Below are 23,998 nucleotides of genomic sequence, written 5' to 3'. Positions count from 1 at the left end.
ACTTTTCTAATGATTAATGAAACCTTATTTGGTCATGATTTGTTATCTGTTTGTGCTATTGCTGGATTTGATTCACCAGTGTTGGAGATTTTTGTGTCTATGTCTCATAAGGGTACTACTTTTAGGATTCTTTTTCTGTAATATTTTGTTCAAATTTTGGTATCAGAGTAATATTGCCCCTATAAAATTAATGTTAAAGTGCTTCTTCCTAATTTTTATAGGCTGTGTGTATAAAATTGCTTTTATTACTTTGCTATATGTTTGGTAGATTTTTACCACTGAAACTAACTTGTCCTGTGGATTTTAAGGAAAGAAATTTAGGTATGAATTCAATTTCATTAATCCATAGTGGATCCTTCAAGTTACCCATATTTGTTTTAAATGTAAATATAGAAGTTTTGCTGTGCACCAAAGCTGGGGAAAAGAAAATCAGGAGATATTGTGGAAGAAAAGGATGGCTTGTTCCTTTAAACCTGGAGGTAATTGAAAGAAGTTGATGAAGGCCGGGGAAGCAGTTGTTGAGGTACTTTTTGTCCTTTCCTTTCCTCTCCAGACAAAATTCTTACGTATCAGAAAATATTAAAAGAAACTCTGAGAGCTGGGAGGATTTGCTTCATTTATTGTTAATATTATACAGTTGAAACCTCCTCAAACTTGACCCTGAAATGATCTCGTGATGTCCAGAAATTAATCAGAGAGAGAGCCCATATTACTTATACAAAAATGCTTCTACCAAAGAGGTATTTTGTTGGAATTAAGAGCACATAAGAGACATCTAGACTCTTGCTCTCCTTCCTAATAAGTACATTAATAACCACAAGTTCACATTATTTCCCAGGAGAATATTATAAAAGCCAATGCATCTCTCTTAGCCTACAAAACGCTTGATTAATTTTGGGACTTATATCCATGGTCCTATTAAAGTATCTAGTAAAATAATTAGCCCAAAAGGTATAAATGATAGTTTCAATGGGGGAAATTATACTTCCTTCTGCTGTTATTGAAGGAAATGTTTGCAACTGGGTAAGGCGAAGTACACTTCAATTGTCACAGGCCGATTAGAAATGTTATTTTTTTCATGAAACTTAATATTGATTAACTACCCTTATGTAATAGACTAAACTTTTACAGCAAAATAATATGTTTTTATAATATTATTTAGCTAAAACAAAATATTTTAATTTGGGGAATCACAATTTGTATCTTAAAGGTGGTTAATTATTGTAATCAATGAGATACACAAAAAATGTAAATTTAAACAGAATTTAACTCTATATGTGTATTTGTATACAACATAATAACAAAGCAAGGGAAGAAATCCCATCTATATCCATAATGTCTTCTTTAAACGATAGGATATAAGGTTGCTAAGGAAACGTAGAGCTGATCCTGTTCAGTTTAGGCTTACAAGTTTCATAGTTCTGAAATCATATAAACAAGCCATTCTTTGAAGTTGAAAAAATTTGTCACCAACATTTTCTTTCAGTCTTCTATTTTCAAGTATTAACCTCCAAAATATTTTTAGCACTGAACCAAAACTCTCTTTGTAAACTGGTATGCGTTTTATCTTATATGTTATGAATAACAACTTTGGAGAGTGCCTTTATGAATAATAGTTAGATTTTATCTTGTATCCTCTACCTGATTCTCAAGACAGATTTTAGTCCATATGATTTTCTTTTGTACATATTCTCATGACCTTCCATGCACATATTTTGAAGTCCCCAAAGCAATTCCTGATAATATTTTTGAGATCTTCAAATGTGTTTACTATGTAATCTAATAGGATGTTTTTGGTCATTCTTTATAAGTATCACAATATTTTTCTCTAATTTCTTAACAGCATTCATATTTACTTTTACTTCCATTTCTTATGCAGACATTAACCAGAATATTCATTATGCTTTTTTATATGTCATTTATTTAATTATTTATCATATTAATTGTATTTTAAAAGAGTTTGGGAATTCTATAGAGTATTTTAAATATTAAATATTTAACATACAATATTAACATTTTAACTCCAAATTATTGAGCGCTTCTGTTAGTCAATTCATTTCTTCTAACAGTTTACCCAAAAAGGTTGATTAATTTAAAAATGAAATCAAATTTATATCAGTATTTCATATAAAGATGTAAAGGTAATACATAGCATGTATTCCACTTTCAACAAATCGGCAAATTCTTATTGATACATCTCATCCGTTCTTTTTATCAACTCATTCAGATGTAGGCAGAAGTTCACTATTTTTCATGTTAATGTTTCCAAAAATAAGACCCATTTTATAACCAATGTGCATAATAGTGGGGTGTTTCTTTGTTATCTGAACATATATTATTGAACAATACCATGTCTTATGGTTAATATTATTTTTGAATCAAGATAATTTGGACCTAACATATCCAATATGATCAACAGTTATATTTTCAAATCTTAGCAACTGTCATCCCATATTAAGTGGATGTTCTCATTTTGCTTCAGGGCTCTCATATGATCACATTTTCCAGGTTGTTAATAGAGAGAAAGTATAGGCTATCATATTGATTTAGCATGGCAGTGTGGAGTCAGATTGGAATAAGAACTAAGCTTTGCACCTTGTTTGCTGTGATATCTTAAGTTATTTAGCCTCTCTGGCCTGATTTCATTATCTGTAGAAATGAAGAGAGCATTGATATCTCAATGTCCTTATGAGGATGAAATTATTCAATTCATGGAGAATCCTTTGAACAGTAGAAAACTCTGTAAATTGTGTGCTCTTTGTAAAATGGAAGATGTGTTTTTTTTCTGTTTTCTTCTATTATGACTTTATACTTGACAATGTACTTTATATGTAAAATTCCTTGGAAGCTTTGCAAGTGTACTGAATTCAAATGTCAATACTGATTTTCTAATCCAAAATTCATCATCAAAGAGATCCTGCTTTGATTGGCTATACCTTAGAAGCAGCTTCATGTAAATAAAAGTCAACATAATAGTTATGCAAAAAAAAAAAAAACAAGGCTACTGTATAAACCAGAGAACATATAAACAATGTGGCAGAAAATCAAAATGTGTCTCCTTTTTCTTATTCTTGATTCTAAAGAGAAGTAGCAAATGCTTGTTTTACACGTTTGATTTTTGCCAGTGTATTACGGAGTGAGTTTCTACAGTAGTGCTTTGTGAGAACACAGGGTCTGGGAACAATAGAAACATTTAGCAAATGATCTCGTTATTACTTGCACAGCATAAATAGTCCAGAAGAGCAAATAACCTATTTGCTAATTACGCAACTCATAGAGTCCTAAAGAGCAGGGGAAGAATCCCAGCATGACCAGCTTCCCAGTGTGGCCCAAACTGCTTAGACTGGGGTTAGTAGATGGCAGCTCCACACGCCCCACTTCACCTTGGAGAAGAGAGACAAATCTACATTGTGTGAGTTTGGTTTTCATCACACCAGGAAGAGGGAGCCTGTCACTGAGAAGTCCTGCCTTGATTAATGTCTGGGGCTTCTTGTTGCCCGAATTTGGGTTGAAGTCTGGCAGGAACGTCTCACTAGATTTAACATTTCTCCTGGCTACAGAAAGCACACGATTGGAAAGGAGGTGGAGGTAGCTGCTTAAGTGTGTTTCTAATTTTACCAGAGAAGGAGATGGGATTAGGCAAGCTCTGGACGATGGTGCTTACAGGTGTCTATGACTTCCCTAACTAATGTATGTTACATAATATTTTTATATATAACCACAAGTGACTAATTATTCACACTAACATACACATACACAAATATATATCTGTTGTTGAAAATTAACACCAATTCATACATCAGATAAACGATATTGTAAAAGATTCTGAGTATTTATCTCCCCTTTCACATGTGCATACCATCTTCAAAGACTGTCCCCTTTATTTCAAGAACAGAAATGAGCCACCTCTATGAATGAACATTCCTCAAATGTCCTAATTAACGTAAATCAAAGGAATATTTACAATAGATACTGTAAAAGACAAGTGGCCTCCTTGTAATTGTTTTATTCTTCATGCCAATCTAAAATTATCTTAGCAGTACAATTTTGAGACATTAGAGATCATTTATATCTTCATCCAAAACACAGGCATGACTCGACACCTTAAGGGAAAATGAAGGAGAAAATACTACTTTTAATTCTGGGATATTTAGAATTAGAGCACAATAAATTGGATATTTCAAATTCTATCAAATTCCCATTTTGTTGAACTGAATACTTCAAGCCATATTACATTTTTTGATGACAGGAATAACAAAACCATTAAGTCACCAAAATGGATTAATCAGCAAATATTGTGTGTGTAATACTGTGCACAAGGTGTTATGTACACACAAATCATGCACACATTGTACCTTTAGAGAATACTATGTGGCTATATATATATATATATAATTAAATATATATAAATCAAAGGTGAATAGCAGTTCTAGATATTGGTTACATTGAAAAAATCAAAAACTATAATTAAAATATTTTATCACTTTTTTCATGAAGATATTACCTATTATAATACTTATGAGTACGAAGATATGCATGTCAAAAATAAAATAAAATTTTCAGAATGACAATAAATGCTGATGCAAGATTTTTTATATAAACCAATGTTTAAATGAATTATTAAGTTTTACTTCTAGAGAAGGAAAGGAATCATTGGCTATTTATTATATTTTCATGAAACATGTCTGATAAATGAACTAAAATAATATCATCTTGTATACTTTTTACTTAATTTTCAAATAGAGAAATGAAGTCTGCATATTTCAATGGAAAGTAAAATAGACTAGATATCAAGGAGTATAGATTTCTTTTGCCCCTGCTCTCTAGTTTTTACAAAAAAATCACTATTTTCGATGGACCTCATTAGAAGGACTAACAAATATAGTTATTTTTTGTAATACAAATAGTTATATTTGTAAATTAGATTATCTCAGAAAGCTTTTTTAAAAAACTATAGATTCAAACAATATATTACAAAAAATGGTTTGTTTTAGATTAACAAAGCAGTTGGAAAGTAAAAGAAAAACTAAATGTACTATTTAGAATAGCATCAAAGAAATCAAATACCTAGTTTAATTCTAACAGAAGATGTGCAGTACTCTGTAAAAAAACATATATTCTTTCTTACATGCACACAGACATGCAGATGCACACACACAAAAAAACACTGACATCAGAAATTGAATAATGTATAAATAAATGGAGGAAAACAACATTTGTATGGATTAGAAGACAATTTTTAAAATGTGACAATTCTTCTCAATTGTATCTATAGTCTAAATTCTATTTCTATCATAGTTCCAGAATAATTTTAATTGAAATTAGTAAATTCATTCTAAAATATGTGTGGAAAGCCATAGTCAAAATCCAATCCAATCTTATAAAAGAGCAAATCTGGAAGATTTACATTACCAGATTATAGAAATCGATAGTGGTATAAGTGTAAGGATATGCAAATAGCCCAAAGGAAAATAATTAAGAGCTTAGAAACAGATCCACATACAAATGATACTTACAAAAGTGACATTGTACTGTATAAGGTGAGGGAGAATTCTGAGTTAATTAAATGTACATTTAACTCATTTGTCTTTAGCCTTATCTGCCAATGTAGACATGAATTAGTGCTCTAAAGGTGAAAGTTAAGATAAAGAACACACTAAGAGAGATAAAATGCAGACCACCAAGTGGGAAAAGTTATTCACAAAGTATTTGTGTCTATAATATATAAAGTGCTCTTACAAATCAACAGTGCAGGAAACATGGCAGATAAGTCGAGAGAAAAATGGTTCAATTTGAACTGACATTTCACAAGAGGATTGCCAATAGCCAATACACACATAAAAAAGTGTGTGTATTCGTAACATTATTGGTAATAAGAAAAATGCAAATTAAAATTATAATAATATAATCAACATGGCTGTGATAGTTAAGTTCAGGTGTCAACTTGGCCAGGTGATGGTGCCTAGATTTGTTGCTGTGGACTTGAACCATTAGGATGTGAAATTCTTCTATGGCTGATTACACCTGCAGTCAGCTAAGGGGAGTTCCTTCCACGATGAGTGACACAATTTAACTAGCTGGAGGCTTAAAAGAGAGGTCAAAACAAAAATTAAAAAACAAAAAGAGAGAGGTCAGAAGAAAGCTCAACACAGCACAGCCCAAGCAGCTCAGCATACTTCATTTCAGCACTTGCAGCTCAGCACAGATGTTTGGATATGCAGAAAGGAATCACCCTGGGGAAAATTGTTGAAACCCAAAAGCCATGAGAGGAGTCCAGCAGGTATCACAGTGTGCCTTCCCATGTAATAGAGAACCTCAGATGAAAGCTAGCTGCCTTTCTTCTAAAGAACTATATATGTTTAACTAAATAAATCCCATTATTAAAAGCTGATCCATCTCTGGTGTGTTGCATTTTGACAGCTTTTGCAAACAAAACAATGGCAAACACAAATCATATAATTACAAGGGGGTTTTTGTTTTTTTGCAAGACTGTAGAACAATTTGAGCACCCATATACTTCTGGTGAGACTACGAATGGGAAACAATCTTTTGAAAAACTGTTTGGAATAATCTACTATGAACAAGGAATTCCAATTACTGATATATGCAATATTTATGAATACTGATAAAATACAGATAAAAAGCTAGGTACAAAATAATATTACATAGTGTTTGTTTTCATTTAAAGAGAGTTAAAAAGCAGGCAAAACTGACCTCTGATGATAGCAGTAAAGATTAGTGGTTAGTTTTGTGGGGCGTCGTAACTGGAAAAGACAACAAAGGTTACTTTTGGAATACCGGTAATGTTCTGATTCATTTTCATTTGTTTTTATTCTTTGCATGCCAGTGGTGGGTGATAGGAATATCCATTTTTGAAATTCATCATACTACAGTTTGATCAAACTACTTTATGATTTATATGCTTTTCTATATACGTTTTATAATTTTCAAGACTGATATCTGAGTAAGGAAAATGATTCAACCTAAAATTGATGACCCATTCAAGAACAGAGATTGAGATGAAAGTAAAGAATTATTTGAAAAGCAAGTAAACAATTATAATGGGTTTTGTGCTGAGCATATTTTTTTTGGCATGGGCAGGCACCGGGAATCAGGTGTCCAGCATGGCAGGTGAGAATACTCCCACTAAGCCACCATTGTATCACCCAACTCATGAGTTTTTAAAACCAAAAAATATAAAATGAATTTCCCAGACTAAAAATCAAATTGCTGATATTTGAGTATATATTGCGACTCCCCCAATTATAATTAAAATTAACCAACCTTAGCAAATGCAAAGCATATCAAACCATATAATTATTTTAATAATGATTAACATTTATTTTTAGTTTTTAATGATGTTGTTCCATATAAAAATGTTATATAGTTATAACAGAAACTTGGATATGACTTAGGATTGTTATTTTTGTAAATACTCTGCTATTTTGTAGTCTCCAAAACTGAGCATCTCAAGATCCCTGAATTTTGATGAATCAAATGATTTATATCCCTTAAATTAGACCATGCTTACATAATACTACCTTTAGATAGAAACACAACAAATATTAATTCAATGAAAGTATGTTGCGTCTTTTCTACTGTAAAATTACAAAAATGTTGTGTAACAATAGGTAAAAGAACTGATTGGATTTTTGTACAATATTCATGTATCTATTTAATCTGTAATGTCTTGGGAAATAAGGGTGGAAGTTATCCGCTTTCATAACTACACAGTATTTTGAATCATCAAGTTACAGAACAATCACAAACAGTAGTTTTAGCAAATTCTAAAACCCAGAATTCAATTTTCATACTCAACCTACTTCAAAATATCCATTCAAATACTAAATTTTTTTTGTAACTAAGTTAAATTTCTTCCCAGTATTCATGTAATGAGCTTTAGCAGCATACACTGGAATGCATAAATTAGTTTGTGCTTTATGCAAACTACAGAATAGCAAATGTATTCTAAATTGGGCCACTAGTCTTTAATGTTAACATATTAAAACGCTGGAAGAGAATTTTATTCTGTAGAATGAAAAGAACGCAGTTACTATATTTTGTGTATAATTCCTACCATTTTAAAGAATAAATAATTGCTTAGAAAGAAATGCCATCTGAAAATATAGTAAATTATGTTTCATATATTTTCCAAATGCTCTGTAAAATATGAGCATGATCAAAAGTACCTGTTTAGTCACAACAAAGTAAAAACTACACAATAAACTAAAAGTATATGTTTAGTTAAGAGTGTTTTTTTTTTTTTCTGTTTACTTTGCACGAATAAATAAGATGGGTGATACTCTCTAGTACAGAGTAGCTCATCTTCTTTTTTTCTATTAAAACATCTGTAACAGAAGATGAAAGGAACTAAAATTTATGAAGTGCTTTCTATTGATCAGGCACTTGGAATACTCTTTATAAAATTAAATGTCATTTATTTTCATAAAAATTTTACAATAAGAACCTGATATGACAAGATAATATACAATCCAAACATCACACAACCAAAAATTGGTAGACCTGTGATCATAAACCATATTCTGTCTGATGGCAAATTTCATATTTTTTCCAAAATTCCATGCTAACTTTTCACATGAAATTCCCACTAAGATAAGTCTTGTTCATATTAAAGTGTCGGTATAAGGTCTAAGGATAAACATATGGACCAAAAGGAACAGAAGTGGGATTCAGAAACAGATTCACAAATAAATGGTCAATTAACTTAAAGATGTCAGTTTGAGAAGAAAGGCTTGTCTTTCAAAAAAACAGTGCTGAAAAAGATTGGATATCCATATGCAAGAAAATTAACCTTTAACTAATACCAAGCAAATTACTTCAGGTGGATCAGAGAAATAAATATAGGACTGAAAATTTTAAAAGGAAATGTAGGAAAAAAATCTTTGGGATCTTGGGTTAGGAGAACATTTCTTAGATTATTATGAAACATAAAAGATTGGATGCATGGGTAGTTCAGTGGCTACAATGCCCACATTTCATGCTGGAGACCCGGGTTCAATTCCCAGACCATGCACCTGCGCCCCCCCCCACCCCAAGGAAAAAACAAATGGCAAATGAGATTTCACCAAATTTAAAAATGTTTCCTTCATAAGAGGTAGAGTTAAGAAAATGAAAATAAAAACCACAAAATTGGGGAAATACTTGAAAAATCCTTGCAAAAATGATGACTTTTATCCAGATGTATAAAGAGCAATTTATTAAGAATAGACTCTTCACCTTAGATATGAAAATAACCAATAAGCCCATTCAAAGATGCTCAACAGGCATTCTTCATTAGGAACATGCAAATAAATTAAGTATAATGAGTTACTACTTTATGCCTATGATAGTGACCAAAAAAATTAAAATAAGAATAAAACACAGAACAATACTAAATATTACTCAGGATGTCGAACTACTAGAACTCATACATTTCTGATGAGAATTCAAAATAGGTCAACCACTTTGGAAGACATATGCTATGATCCAGCAATCTCTAAAATTCTTTCAATAGAAAGGAAACATGATAACAAAAAGATTGATATTTATTGTTCACAGCAGTTTTATTCATAATAAAATTGGATTCAACCAAATGTCCACCAACTTGTGAATAGAAAATTGCATGCAATTGAATGTTACTCATAAATAAAATGAACAAACTACTGATATGTATATCATGTGAAATAATCTCAGGAGCAGAACAAATGAGATTACATAATGTATGATTAATCTTATATGAAATTCTAAAAAACTTAAAACTATAGTAACAGAATGCAGAAATTATATTGCTGGAGATGAAGATGTGGAAAGGGGATTGACTGTAAATAAGCCTGAGGAAACATTATGGGGTGCAGAAAAAGATCTACATCATGAGTTTGGTGGTGTTTGCCCAATTGTATACATTTGTCAAAATTCATTGAATTATATACTTAAAATTGGTTTCTTTTATTTCATGTAAAGTTATACTTCTATAATGCTCATTTAAAAATAAGAGTGAGGATGCACGGGTGGTTCAGTGGTAGAATGCTCACCTTCCATGCGGAGACCCAGGTTCGATTCCCGGACCATGCATCCCCCCAAAAAATAAATAAAATATAAAAATGATAAAGATTGTTGCTCAGAGTTAAAATCTGGATTATATGGCTGGATAAGATCAATTTCCTACAGAGACTTAAATTTTCTGCAAGGTCCAATTGCAGGGAGCAAGGGACAAAATGCAAGAGCATCTTTCTTCTATAATGAATCAGACACTTACACATTAATTACACATATATATATATAATGCCTATGCACAAAAATCCAGAATAATAACAATGATTTTAAGTGTGGTATAAAGAGAATATTTTTAAACATATATTTTTCAGTTTGAAATATAAATAGATGGTGTTCATAAAATGGCTGAGACACGGATGCTTCTAATCTAAGAAACTGTTCCTATGGAGTTGGTTTCCATACACAAACAACTTATAAAACTTCAGAGGATATCACCACAATTTGAGTTTCTTCCTGTAATTATTTAACTATATATTTTACTCTATGCTAAGGACTAAAAGCTGCACATTTCAATTTACACTACTGTCAGGATGCCACAATAGATAGTATAAAAGGATCTCATACTACGTTGGAATTAAAAAGTGGGTAAATTCCAAAACACACTTGTAAATGTATTGCTGTAACACACGAAGTCACACAAATTCCTCAAGTGTAAGAATGACTAGGATGAGAGGAAGAGTAAAGCAGAGGAGAAATAGAAAAAGAAGTAGTTGCAGAAGGAGGAGGAGGAGGAGGGGAGGGAGAAGAAGGAGGAGAAGAAGAAAAAGAAGAAAGAGAAGCAGAAGGAGAAGAAACAGCAGCAACAGCACTGGCAGAAGAGGCTGTGGTGGTGGTGACAGAGGAGGAAGACGAGGAGGTAGAGGAGCAAAAGACAGAAGAAGAGGAAAAGGAGGAGGAGAAAAGAGGGGGAGGAGAAAAAGTGACTTCAAAGAAGAGTGAAGTGAGCAAAAGGCAATCGCTCAATTTGAAACTGCACTTAGGTGGAAATCCTGCAATCCATAACATAGAACTTCAGGACATTACAAGTGCCCTGGAATTAGCCTGGAATTATAAAACTAGGTATCTAAAGTAATATCACTACCAACTATCTAGCAACATACTTTTGCATACCTGATGCAGCAAAAATGTGACAGAAACTTAAGTATTCAGTCCTCCCTCACAGCTCCTGATCTCATTCATATGACCTAGGCAGAAATTGGATAGTCTTGGTAAAGGACAGTGGATTATGATAAACAGGTGCTGACACCAATCACAGCTGCTCTTCCAGATTTTGTCTCTTTTATGGAACAAATCATCATGGCCCCAGCACATGGTATTCAAATAATGAGACACCAATGTTTTTTCTCTATATCATTTAGCAAAGGCGGCCAGAAGCAAATTGGGTAGAGAATAGAAGCATACTGCAGTCTTACTCAGGGTCATGACCATTTTTCCTCCATCACCATATAGACTTTCCCCATTCTTATTTTGTTACCTTGCAGGATATCTTGACTGCATGGGTGATATGATGCAGAATGAATCTACATGGAAGGAAGTAGCAAAAAGTCTTCATATAACACATGCATGCCAGTAACTGAGAATTACAGCTCACCAAATTAGTACTCTCACCTCAGTAGAATTTCTAAGGATCCAGTGGCCTAGGATCTATTGAGTTACGCCTACATGGGATGAAAATTATGGTGATGGTTGCAGAACTTACTAAAAATAATTGAATTGTACACTTTAAAGTGATGAATTTTACGACATATAAATTAAAACATAATAATGTATATAAAAAAAGCTTGTTTCCTAAGAGTGAAAGACACATATTATAACACCTATCGCTAAGAAATGGTCACTACCCTTATGAGTCCACATGATGATTTCAGGCAAATATATAGTGTCATTTCAATAAGCTGTGCTGAACCATTTTCTAAGTAGCACATATGTTTACAAGTTTGAGGTGGGGATTAGAGTTAGAGAATGCTTTTAAACTGGTCCAAGACACATTGCAAGATGTTCTGTCATTAAGACCCATAACCCTGAGGAATCAAGTAGTCTGTGGCAAATATTGATATAATAAGGAGCATCTGATATTCTCAATAGGGGAATCACAGCACAGAACCTTAGGGCATTGGAGCACAGCCATGCTCTCTCCTGCAGAAAATTATTTTTTTTGCATAAAAATTTTGCAAAGTGGTCCAAGACATGACAATGGTACTCTTGTGGAAACTAAATACCTGAGCATAGGATCCAAAATGACATTGCTGAATGAGGTGTCCTCATGAACTAGGCAACAACCTTTCCATCAAGCTGCACAGCTAGGCATGCACATGAGTTCTTCTTGATCGAGTATTAATTACATAAGTGACTGATGCTCATTAACTCTTGAAGACAAGTAAGTTCCATGAACAGATCTCTCAGATTCTCTTAGCACTCAGGCTCGCTGTATTGCCAACTCTTCCTTCATACACTTGTATGCTGGTAAGAATATCTAGACTACCGCTGTAACACTGAACAAACAAAAAATGATAATAATCCCAATGGCTTATAATAATAAAGGTAAATACCAAAATATAAAATGATAGAAATAAGATGAAATACATCATCAATAAAAATATATGTATTTGCTCTAGATTAATTATCAATGGAATCCAGATTTTCATATGGATATAAAAATAAATCTAACCTATATACTTTCCAAAAACTGCACACTTCAATTTAAAAACACTGCAAGTACAAGAAACAGAAAGAAATTTTACTGATGATAGACGTCTAAGTTTTCCAGGAAAATTTAAACATTCTAAACTATTACACTGTAATAATAAAACCTAAAAATAAATAAAGTATTTCAATTTGTAAATGCTGCTGGAATGCAACATATCAGAAGTGGATTGGCTTTTATAAAGGGGATTTATTAGATTACAAATTTACAGTTCTAAGGTTATGAAATGTATGAATGTAAGGCATCAAGAAGATGATTCCTGGACTCTGCAGAAAGGCCGTCAGCATCTGGAACACTTCTGTCAGCTGGGGAGAGGTGACTGGCTTCTACTGGTCCTTGCTAATGGTTCATTACTTTCAGCTTCTAATTCCTGTGGCTTTCTCTCTGTGTCCTGTGGCTCTTCTCCTGGTGTCTCCATGGCATTTTTCTCTCTCTAAGTATCCCTGGGTCCTCTTTTTAGATTCTCTAGTGCAAAATCTGGATTTCATCTCTTAGCTTCTCTCGGCTTTATTCAGGTTATGGGTCCTTCAGGTTCTGTGGTCCTTGCTTAGCATCTCCCCAAGCTTTTTCTTTCTTTCTCCAAAATAGGACTCCAGTAAGTGGATTAAGATCCACCTTGAATGGGGGTGGTGGTAACATCTCCATGAAACAACCTAATCAACAGGCCCCACCCAACAATACATCTGCTCCCACAAGATCGGATGAAAAGAGCATATATTTTTCTGGGATATATCACAGATTCAAACCACTGCTAAAACAATATTTTATTGGAAAGCTATGGAAACGCAAGGAGAAATGACAATTCCCCTATCCTGCTTTGAGATTGGATACTACAGCTCTTGAGATTGGATACTACAGCTCTTGCTTAAATTATATAAATAATATATACTACATGAAGGCATGATTTTTCATTCCTTCAGTTCACTTCAGTTCACTTCATTTCACTGAAGGAATCACTACTATTACATTTAGTAATGGTTGCCTAGTAAATACTCAATAAACTTTTGCAGAATGAATGAATTATTTATTATCACATAGACAAAAGTTATTTAAACTGTGCAACTATGGAAAATAAGCTTAATTTAAAGGATCTATAAAGACTCCTACATTCAATGATAAGAAAGTCAACCAACTTTGTAAGTAAAATGAGATATTTCCAAAAGTTGATCATTAGGCAAAATTCTGAGACACTTTCAAAATTAGTGGCACACAGGGCTTGTGTACTTAAAAAAAAGAATGCAGCAAATTTAAAATTAAAAAAACAAAGTTTTAAAAGAAATTTGCACTTTGAAATAATTCAATACTCAATAATATTGAACCTTTAAAAATATTTGCATAATATTAAACATTGCAAAAAATGTAAACTACATAGTACTCAAAGCAATTAACAAAAAGAACAATAGAATTAATGTCAGAAAAGTATAAAGAAGAATCTTTTAGAAGTATAGAAATTAATTAGAAACATATAAAATTTATACTGAATTATAAAAGAAACAATATTTGACTCTTTGAGAATGCTAGTTAAGAGAGTAACATAAAAGAGAAAGTGCAAATAAGGATAATTAGCAAGATTAAGAAAGAATATTTAGAGGAGAATCCCTTGAATTTTACTAATACACATTTGAAAATAGAAATGATATAGAAAGTTCTAAAGAAATATGACTGATAAGACTGATTTGAGAAGTAACTGTCAAAATATTTGCCATATTTAAAAATAGAGAACTGATAGTTAAAAATTCACTTCAAAAAACAAACAAAAAGAAATGACTGCCTCAAGTTTTTTTACAGAATGTTAAATTTTCAAAAAATATCTCATTCCATTCACAAACAAAATTTTAGAGAAATAGGAAAAACTCTAGTTTTTTTGAGGTCAATATGAACTTGATATTAAACCTAGATTTAGAATGTAATTAGAGAGCACAACTATAAAATTCTAACCAAACGTTAGCAAACAGCATGCTACCGTATATAAAATGCATTATACATCATGACCAAGTTTGATTTATTTCCAGAGCTCAGAGTTATTCTAACATTAAAAGAACACATTAATATAATTCACTAAATTAATGGATTAAAAAAGAAAAAAACGTTAGCTAAAAATTTTCTGCTAAAGTATTTGATAAAATCAGCACGTCCTCATGATTTGAAACAACAACAAAACAACTAAAATAAGAAGACATTCTAAACCTGATAAAGTGTATCTACAAAGAACCCTTACTTGTTCTTACACATGATGGTGAGGTATTAGAAATATATCTCTTAGAATCAGCAACAAGACAAGGATGTTCACAATCCTATCGTACTTCTACTCAATATTTTATTTGAGATCCTACTTAATACTGTGGGACAGATAAAACCAATAAAAGAAACAAAAATTAAAAAAGGAATATATAGGATGTCATTATTTTCAGATATCATTGTCTTCTTGGGAAAAGTAGAGAATCTCCAGGCAATCACTCCAATTTATAATACAATTAAGTTGAATAACTCAATATGACAGCAATATACAAAATAACTTACAGTACTCTAGTCATAAACAAATAGAAAATATAATGGAAAAACATAGTATTAGCAAGAAATATATAGACGCATATATATATATATACATACATATACAGTATAGTATATAAATTGTCCTTTGCATTTACTATATATATACGTGTGTGTGTGTCTTAAGAAAATCACAAGATATGCAAAATCTTTTTGTAAAACTTTTGACCTAATTGAATGAACAGAAAAAGAGTATTCATGAAACTTGACAGTATGATCCTAAAAGGGCCAAGATATTGCTGAAGTACAAGGCATAGTGAGCTTGCTCTCTCCCAACACTTAAGACAAGATGGTTTTGACATTGTGGAAAACAAATAATCCAACAAAAAAGAATAGAGAGCCCAGAAGAAGATGCATGAATATGTGGAATCCTGACAATTTAAAAATCCCATATTATAGGGCAATGGGGAAAGGGGATACTATAAAATACATGCTGTAATGATATATATTATCAATATTTTAAGTGAAAATGAATCCTACCTGCTATTGTTACCTACTCTTTTGGCATGCAGCCACTAAAAGGGTCTCCTGTCCAGTGCCACTCATACAAATATTAGAAATCCAGATTCTATAAAGTAAAGCAGATCTTTATTCTTCGGCCAAAGAGTGAACAAAGGTGAACACATTTCCTAAAGATACCTTTTCCCTGAAGGGAGGTGAGCATGGTTCTTTTTTTCTTCTTTCCTTTTTAGGTACTGCTGTAGTGGTGGGTAGGTTCAGGTGTCAAATTGGCCAGGTGAAGGTGCCTAGTTCTGTTGCTGTGGACGTGAGCCAATGACATGTGAAGCTCATCTGTTGCTGATTACATCTGCTGTTGACTAGAGGGAGTGCCTGCTGCAATGAATGGTGTTTGGATTGGCTAGATGCTAATAAGAGGGCTCAAAAACGCAGCACAGTCTAAGCAGCTCAGCATATGTCATCTCAGCACTCTTGGCTCAGCTCAGGCCTTTGGAACTGCAGAAAGGAGTCACCCTGGGGAAAGCTGTTGGAAACTGGAAACCTGGAGAGAAGTCCAGCAGGTATCACTCTGTGCCTTCCCTTGTAAGAGAGAACCTCATATGAAAGTTAGCTGCCTTTCCTTTGAAGAACTATACATTTTTAACTAAATACATCCCCTTTTAGTAAAAGCCAGTCCATCTCTGGTGTGTTGCATTCTGGCAGCTTTGGCAGACTAGAAGGTACCTTATGTATTTCTTTAACTTTTTTATTGTATAGTATAACATGTATATACAAAGCAAAGGAATAAAAAAGCAATGGTTTTCAAACACTCTTCAACAAGTAGTTACAGGACAGATCCCAGAGTTTGTCATGGGCTACCATATGATTCTCTCAAATTTTTCCCTCTAGGTGCTCCAGAATATAGGAGGCTAGCTAGAAGGCTTAAATATTTTTGCCTCATCACAATCGATGTTTTCCCTTCTTTTTTTTGTGAAAAATTACATATATACAAAAAAGCAATAAATTTCAAAGCACCGCATAGGTTACAATTCCACAATTTTAAGTTTTTATTTCTAGCTGTTCTAAGATACTGGAGATATCAATTTAATGACTCAGCATTCAGCATTCACATATTCATTTGTTAAATCATATCTTCTCTATATAACTCCACCATCACCTTTGGTCTTTCTGTCCCTCTCTTTAAGGGTGTTTGGGAGATAAAACCCGGCCCCATGCCCTTCCCAAACCAAAAAGCAAGCAAACAAATGAGCATGGTTCTTTTATAGGGGGTCTGGGGGTGCCCATACAGGGGTTGGTGCAAGTGAGCAAGGGGATTTCCAAAGCATTCAAGAGGGATTTCTTAAGAATTGGTTTTGAGCAATTGCAGTTCTTTGTGATGCTAGTATATACTTCTACATACATCACATGTTCAAAAAATAGTGTCTAAATCCCTTCCAGAGGCAGACAATTTACATTATAATGAGCAAAGGTAAGGTAAGATCAGCATTGGGGGCTTAGTGTGTGTGCTCTGGGAAGGGTACTTCCCTGGCTATGGCAAGGCAGGAACTTTGCCAAGGAGGTTAGCATCAAAATTGGTTCTTGCCTTTTCATGGGCTGGGGATATTGTGGTTCACTGCAGGGTGAGGGAGGTGATGGCTGCAGAAACTAAAGTTTTTAACAGCTTAGCTTCTTTGCAGATGTTTGCAATTTTATGTTTCCGAAAACAAGCACAACTTAAGCATAGACTGAAGTTAGATGTAAGTTTTTATGTGCAACCTTCTGGATAGACTTCACCCTGGTGACATTATCATACATAAACATTAAATTTTGTTGGTATGAAAATTTACACATGAAAGCAAAAACCTCACAGTTTTAAAATAAATTATAAAAGAATAGACTATGATTTCTTAAATAAGAGTTTTTTTTAAAACTTTCCTATGACGAATGATAAAAAAAGACAAACTTGACAAACCTATAAATACATACATATATACATGAATACATACATATATGAACTTCTGTTCAACCCACCAGATTGGCGTGGCATCTGTGGTTCCATATTGTAGTTGACCTAAATATTGTTGGTATCCCAAATAGCAATATAGCTCAGAAAGGCAGCAGAGTTATAGTCTTCACAGAACGAGAATGTATTACAGCCTTTAGGATGACTACTTGGATTGAGAGAAAGATGATGGCTGCATTATTCGTTTTCTTTATGTGATTTATATAATCAGAGAAGAGAAGATGAAAGTGTAAAAAGGCATGGTAGAGACACTGCCTCATGAAATGTGGCTTCCAGAGCAATGTAAGAGTGAAACCAGCTCAAATTTGGAACTACAGCTGACTCACACATCCTTGGTTGCTCACAGGGGTTTTAGAAGATGTTCGTCCTTTAGATGTTAACATGGTGTTTGTCCATTATATGTTGCATCTCAAGAAACAGAACAGTACAAATATTTTACTGTCAAATTTGCAGTAAATTATGACTACTCAGGTTTAATAAAAATTAACGTCAGATCTGAAATCTTTTGTTCTAAGTTATACTTCTTACACGGGATACATCTCTTAGAAAATATCTTTTGCTCTCTAATACACATTTGATGTATAATACATATTTTCTACACTGTAATAGAAAGAGAAGAATCTCATTATCTGAAAACAGTCCCCATATTAAAAAGAATATGGGATTTCAATTTTTATTTTAATTTTTCTGGCTCTTGGTCTTCTTTTTAGAAGTTTTTAAAATATGAAAAAAAATTTAAAATACATATTGTATTAAATGGGTGCCAATGCATATTTTTAATGCATTGCCTTTAAGTATTGTAAATCTGAAATTTAAGCTCTGTTGCTGAAAGCATGCATGGCAGGCAGCAATTAAATAAGAAATTCTTCTCACAGCATGATAGATTTTAATGGTGGCACACTTGATTATGTTATTCCTAGATCTCTAAAATCTAAAACCAAAGTAGAGAATATCTCGAAAAAAATGCAAAATTAAATATGAGTAAAGGACAACATATTCCTTATCCCACTTCTCCAGCCCAAAGTGAACTAATATAAAAATTCTTTGAATCTATAGTGACACTTTCCAATTACCCTAGCTTAGGAAGATGATAATTTTACTGGAGATACCTAAATGATGTGGTTCTAAAACCATTTCAACTATTGTATATGTTTCAAATAAGGTATTTGCAAACTACAAAATTTATAGCTAAAATATTAACCATATATTTTGAAGTTATTATTCAAATAAAAAATATATAATGGATCACATATCTCAGCTAGACTTCCAAGAATGCTAGTAACTTTACTGATATATGATGATTGAATATACAATTGATAATTTATAAATATATGAATAAAAACATATATACAAATTTCGATTATTTTATTATTTTGTATTACACTATAATCCATTAAACATCCATGTGGAGTGGCAAAATAATTAGAACCACCTATGTTTTCTGATACATGCACATGTACATGTCTGTGTATTTCTTGGTTATGAGATAATGGTAGCCCATTTTTTAAAAGAAAAAGACAAGACCAACTAAGATGAAATTTGAATAACCAATTCTGCTGGAAGTCTGTCATGGGCCTATTTTAAACATCTCTCAAGGTAAATGATATAATGATCTAACCATAATGTCATAATCATAGTAATGATATACTGTATGTGTTTGTAAATTTGATTTGGGAAACTGAAAATAATAGGAAATTTCTTTAAACAGAAACAGAAGGAAACGGAATTGGATTGGATAAATATAAGCAAATTGTTGCCCTGCTGTTAGGTTAGTGTCTTGTACATGAATTTTACTATCACCATGTTGTCTCACTAATATGAAGATTTTCCGTAGAGGCTGCACACTGGTTTCCCTCAGGAGCATGCATATGGGTCAGGCAGGAAAGTGGGTGGGGTATTCTGATGGGAACCTAGAACTTTAAATTAGCAAGTGAGAGAGGAAATTTCTGTATTTCTCTTTTTACCCACCCCTTAGACCCAAATTCTCAGGAACATATGAATTATAGCACAGGTTTTGGGGCACCAAGTAATAAGAAGTCACACCCAAAGAGGAACAACGAAAACATGCATGGAACAAGGCCAATAAATATTAGGAAATAAGTCATGCTTTGTAGGACAGAATTTTAACTCTTATATTGCTTTCTACTCTACAGTGTTTTATAGAACTTAGTGTTTATAGTATGGGATAAGGGAAAAAATTTAGGTCTCAGTACAAAAGAGTAGCAGGTTATTACCTGTGAGGCCATTAATGTTTTGTCGGCCAAAAACTAAAGAAAAGAGAGCTCTCTAAAATAAAGGGAAATCACAGAGTCAAGAGTCCAATAGGTTAAGGTAGAGCTGCCTCTTATGACTTTGTGAGCTCCCTAAAGAAGCAATTGTAGGACTTCCGGAGAAGATGGCGGCTTAGTAAGACGCGCGGGTCTTAGTTCCTCCTCCAGAAAAGCAACTAAAGAAACAGAAACAATACGAAACAGCTCCCGGAGTCACGACAGAGACCAAAAAGACAGCGTACCCCATTCTGGAACAGCTGAACGGGCAGGGAGAATCTGCTGCGGTGAGCTACCCAGGGGCGCGCGTTTTCCCGGCCGGGGCGGCTGGCGACTGGGGTCCCCTCCACGCACGTGGCTCCCCGGTCTGACTGGGAACGTTGGATAGCGGGCCCTCCTGTCACACTTGGCGTTTCGGGCCAGCTGGGCAATTAGGACTGGCACTCTCCCAAGCCGCGGCGGCCAGCGACCCCCACCTCCACGCGCGGTTTCCCAGGCGACTGCCGTGCAGACAGACGAGCGCCAGGAGCGCCACCTACTGGGCAGGAAAAGAAAAACAGAGCCCAGAGATTTCACAGAAAAAGCTTTCAACCAGCCAGGTCCCACACACAGGGAAATCTGATCAAATGCCCAGACACCAGCAGAAAATAATGGATGACGCTCGGAAAATTGAAGATATGGCCCAGTCAAAGGAACAAACCAATAGTTCAAATGAGATACAGGAGCTGAGACAGCTAATGCTGAATATACGAACAGAAATGGAAAAATTCTTCAAAAACCAAATCAATAAATTGAGGGAGGACATGAAGAAGACATGGGCTGAACAAAAAGAAGAAATAGAAAATCTGAAAAAACAAATCACAGAATTTATGGGAGTGAAGGACAAAGAAGAAAAAATGGAAAAAACAATGGATACCTACAATGGTAGATCTAAAGAGACAGAAGCTACAATTAGTGAACTGGAGGATGGAACATCTGAATTCCAAAAAGAAACAGAAACTATAGGGAAAAGAATGGAAAAACTTGAGCAGGGGATCAGGGAACTGAATGACAATATGAAGCGCACAAATATACGTGTTGTGGGTGTCCCAGAAGGAGAAGAGAAGGGAAAAGGAGGAGAAAAACTAATGGAAGAAATTATCACTGAAAATTTCCCAACTCTTATGAAAGACCTAAATTTACAGATCCAAGAAGTGCAGCGCACCCCAAAGAGAATAGACCCAAATAGGCGTTCTCCAAGACACTTACTAGTTAGAATGTCAGAGGTCAAAGAGAAAGAGAGGATCTTGAAAGCAGCAAGAGAAAAACAATCTGTCACATACAAGGGAAACCCAATAAGACTATGTGTAGATTTCTCAGCAGAAACCATGGAAGCTAGAAGACAGTGGGATGATATATTTAAATTACTAAAAGAGAAAAACTGCCAACCAAGACTCCTATATCCAGCAAAATTGTCCTTCAAAAATGAAGGAGAAATTAAAACATTTATAGACAAAAAGTCACTGAGAGAATTTGTGACCAAGAGACCAGCTCTGCAAGAAATACTAAAGGGAGCACTAGAGTCAGATACGAAAAGACAGAAGAGAGAGGTATGGAGTAAAGTGTAGAAAGAAGGAAAATCAGATATGATATATATAATACAAAAGCCAAAATGGTAGAGGAAAATATTATCCAAACAGTAATAATACTAAAAGTTAATGGACTGAATTTCCCAATCAAAAGACATAGAATGGCAGAATGGATTACGACCCAGCAATACCACTGCTAGGTATCTACTCAAGGGACTTAAGGGCAAAGACACAGACGGACATTTGCACACCAGTGTTTATAGCAGCATTATCTACAATTGCAAAGAGATGGAAACAGCCAAAATGTTCATCAACAGACGAGTGGCTAAACAAACTGTGGTGTATACCTACGATAGAATATTATGCAGCTTTAAGACAGACTAAACTTATGAAGCATGTAATAACATGGATGGACCTAGAGAACATTATGCTGAGTGAGTCTAGCCCAAAACTAAAGGACAAATACTGTATGGTCCCACTGATGTGAACCGACATTTGAGAATCAGCTTGGAATATATCATTGGTAACAGAGACCAGCAGGAGTTAGAAACAGGGTAAGATAATGGGTAATTGGAGCTGAAGGGATACAGACTGTGCAACAGGACTAGATACAAAAACTCAAAAATGGACAGCACAATAATACCTAAGTGTAATGTAACTATGTTGGAACACTGAATGAAGCTGCACCTGAAATATGGTTTTTTGTTTGTTTGTTTGTGTGTTTGTATCTTTTGTTTTTGTTTTTTTTCTTTTTCCTTTTTATATATATATATATTATTAGTATTATTATTTTAATTCTCTTCTCTATATTAACATTCTATATTTTTTTCTGCTGTTTTGCTAGTTCTTTTCCTAAATCGATGCAAATGTACTAAGAAATGATGATCATACATCTATGTGATGATACTAAGAATTACTGAGTGCATTTGTAGAATGGAATGATTTCTAAATGTTGTGTTAATTTCTTTTCTTTTTTTTGATTAATAAAAAAATTAAAAAAAAAAGATAAAATCTACAACGAAGCTCTAAAAAAAAAAAAAAAGCAATTGTAGAAAACAATATTCGTTTTGTTTTACTTGATTATGATGATTTTATAAGTGGTTATTTTCCCATGTGGCACATTTTCCAGAGCTTGAATTAGAAACTAGTTTCTAATCACAAAGTTACAAAAAAGTGACTCTGACACCCACAACAATTTATATATAAAAGAAACTGTAACTTGTAGTAACAAGGCTTGCTTTATAATGAAGTCCACATACAAATATCCTATTTTCTATTTTCCAAAGTTTCTATTTTTCTTCGTTGTCTTCTACTAGACCAGATCCTATAATCGTGTCAGAACTCTTTTCTAGTGTCATGGGGGAAATTTTAGAGAATACATTGAGAGTATTTTTCCTTCATATTGGAATTTACAGACTGAGATATCTGTACATTTTGAAGCTGTCACTCAAACCAATTGATCTCAATGTGTCTTCACAGCAACAGCCATTATTAATGTGTGGGTGGATGTGCATGTGCTTTCTCGACAATACTGATGTCCAATTTTATTATATATACTATTTATAGTACCATATTCCTAGACAAATATTTACAGACATCTGCCCAGGGTCTGAAATTTTTGAAATACCAAATATTTCAGGCTATATGGAGTGTAAGACATAGAAAGAGTAATCTGTATATGCATATACACTTAGAATTAAAATGCATCATGATATCTAGGTAATATATAGAACTGCAAATGATTATTTTAAAATGTCTTTTCCTCTTTTCAAAGCACAAGAGTCATATTTCTAATATTACTGTTGAATTATTATCATTAAAATGGCTTTATGGGTTTTTCTGATGGGAAATAAGAACTCCAAATTAGTAAGAGAAAATTTTTGTGTTTCTTTTGAACTCATCTCTTGGACTCAGGTTCCTAGGAAAATATATACTATACCCACTTCCCCCAAATTATAGGTACATGCAATTTAAATACCCAGATACATTTTTCTTTCCTCAAGCAAAATATCATGCCAAATGATTTTGAAAAGGAATGGACAAATCTGATTTCAATAACCATACATTTGAGAGATATCTCAATATCCATTAAAGCATCATTTATTGAGCATTTACTTTGACTTTTTCACTCTTTTGTGTGTGTGGGAGGGGCAGGGTGGGGGTGGGGAGTGATGCGTGATCCGGGAATCCAACCCAGGTCTCCCACATGGAAGACAAGCATTCTACCACTGAACCACCTGTGCACCCTACTTTGACTTTTAGAAAGTTCCTGGGAATGTAAAGATGAATGAAGCACATTCCATGCTCTGGAGGAAAGGAATGTCTAATGGCAGAGAGAGCAATGTTGAAAAATTAGGCTTAATGAATAACATACTGCTCTTATGTTAAAATAATT

General features: G+C 33.6%; 1 long non-coding RNA gene across 1 annotated transcript; it reads right to left on the bottom strand.

Annotated features, from left to right (window-relative positions):
* Positions 1 to 3,868: 3,868 nt before the first annotated feature.
* On the bottom strand, positions 3,869 to 18,178 carry LOC143663643 (uncharacterized). The gene is made up of 5 exons (XR_013166089.1): positions 17,777 to 18,178; positions 12,273 to 12,545; positions 11,528 to 11,573; positions 11,164 to 11,237; positions 3,869 to 4,103 (listed from the first exon to the last, which is right to left on the bottom strand). It is a non-coding gene; the product is annotated as an uncharacterized LOC143663643 (long non-coding RNA).
* Positions 18,179 to 23,998: the final 5,820 nt, after the last annotated feature.

The sequence above is a fragment of the Tamandua tetradactyla genome, chromosome 19, assembly GCF_023851605.1.
Source record: "Tamandua tetradactyla isolate mTamTet1 chromosome 19, mTamTet1.pri, whole genome shotgun sequence".
Taxonomy (NCBI): domain Eukaryota; kingdom Metazoa; phylum Chordata; class Mammalia; order Pilosa; family Myrmecophagidae; genus Tamandua; species Tamandua tetradactyla.
Note: the sequence above shows the minus strand (reverse complement) of the source record. Positions and strands in the feature narration are given on the sequence as shown.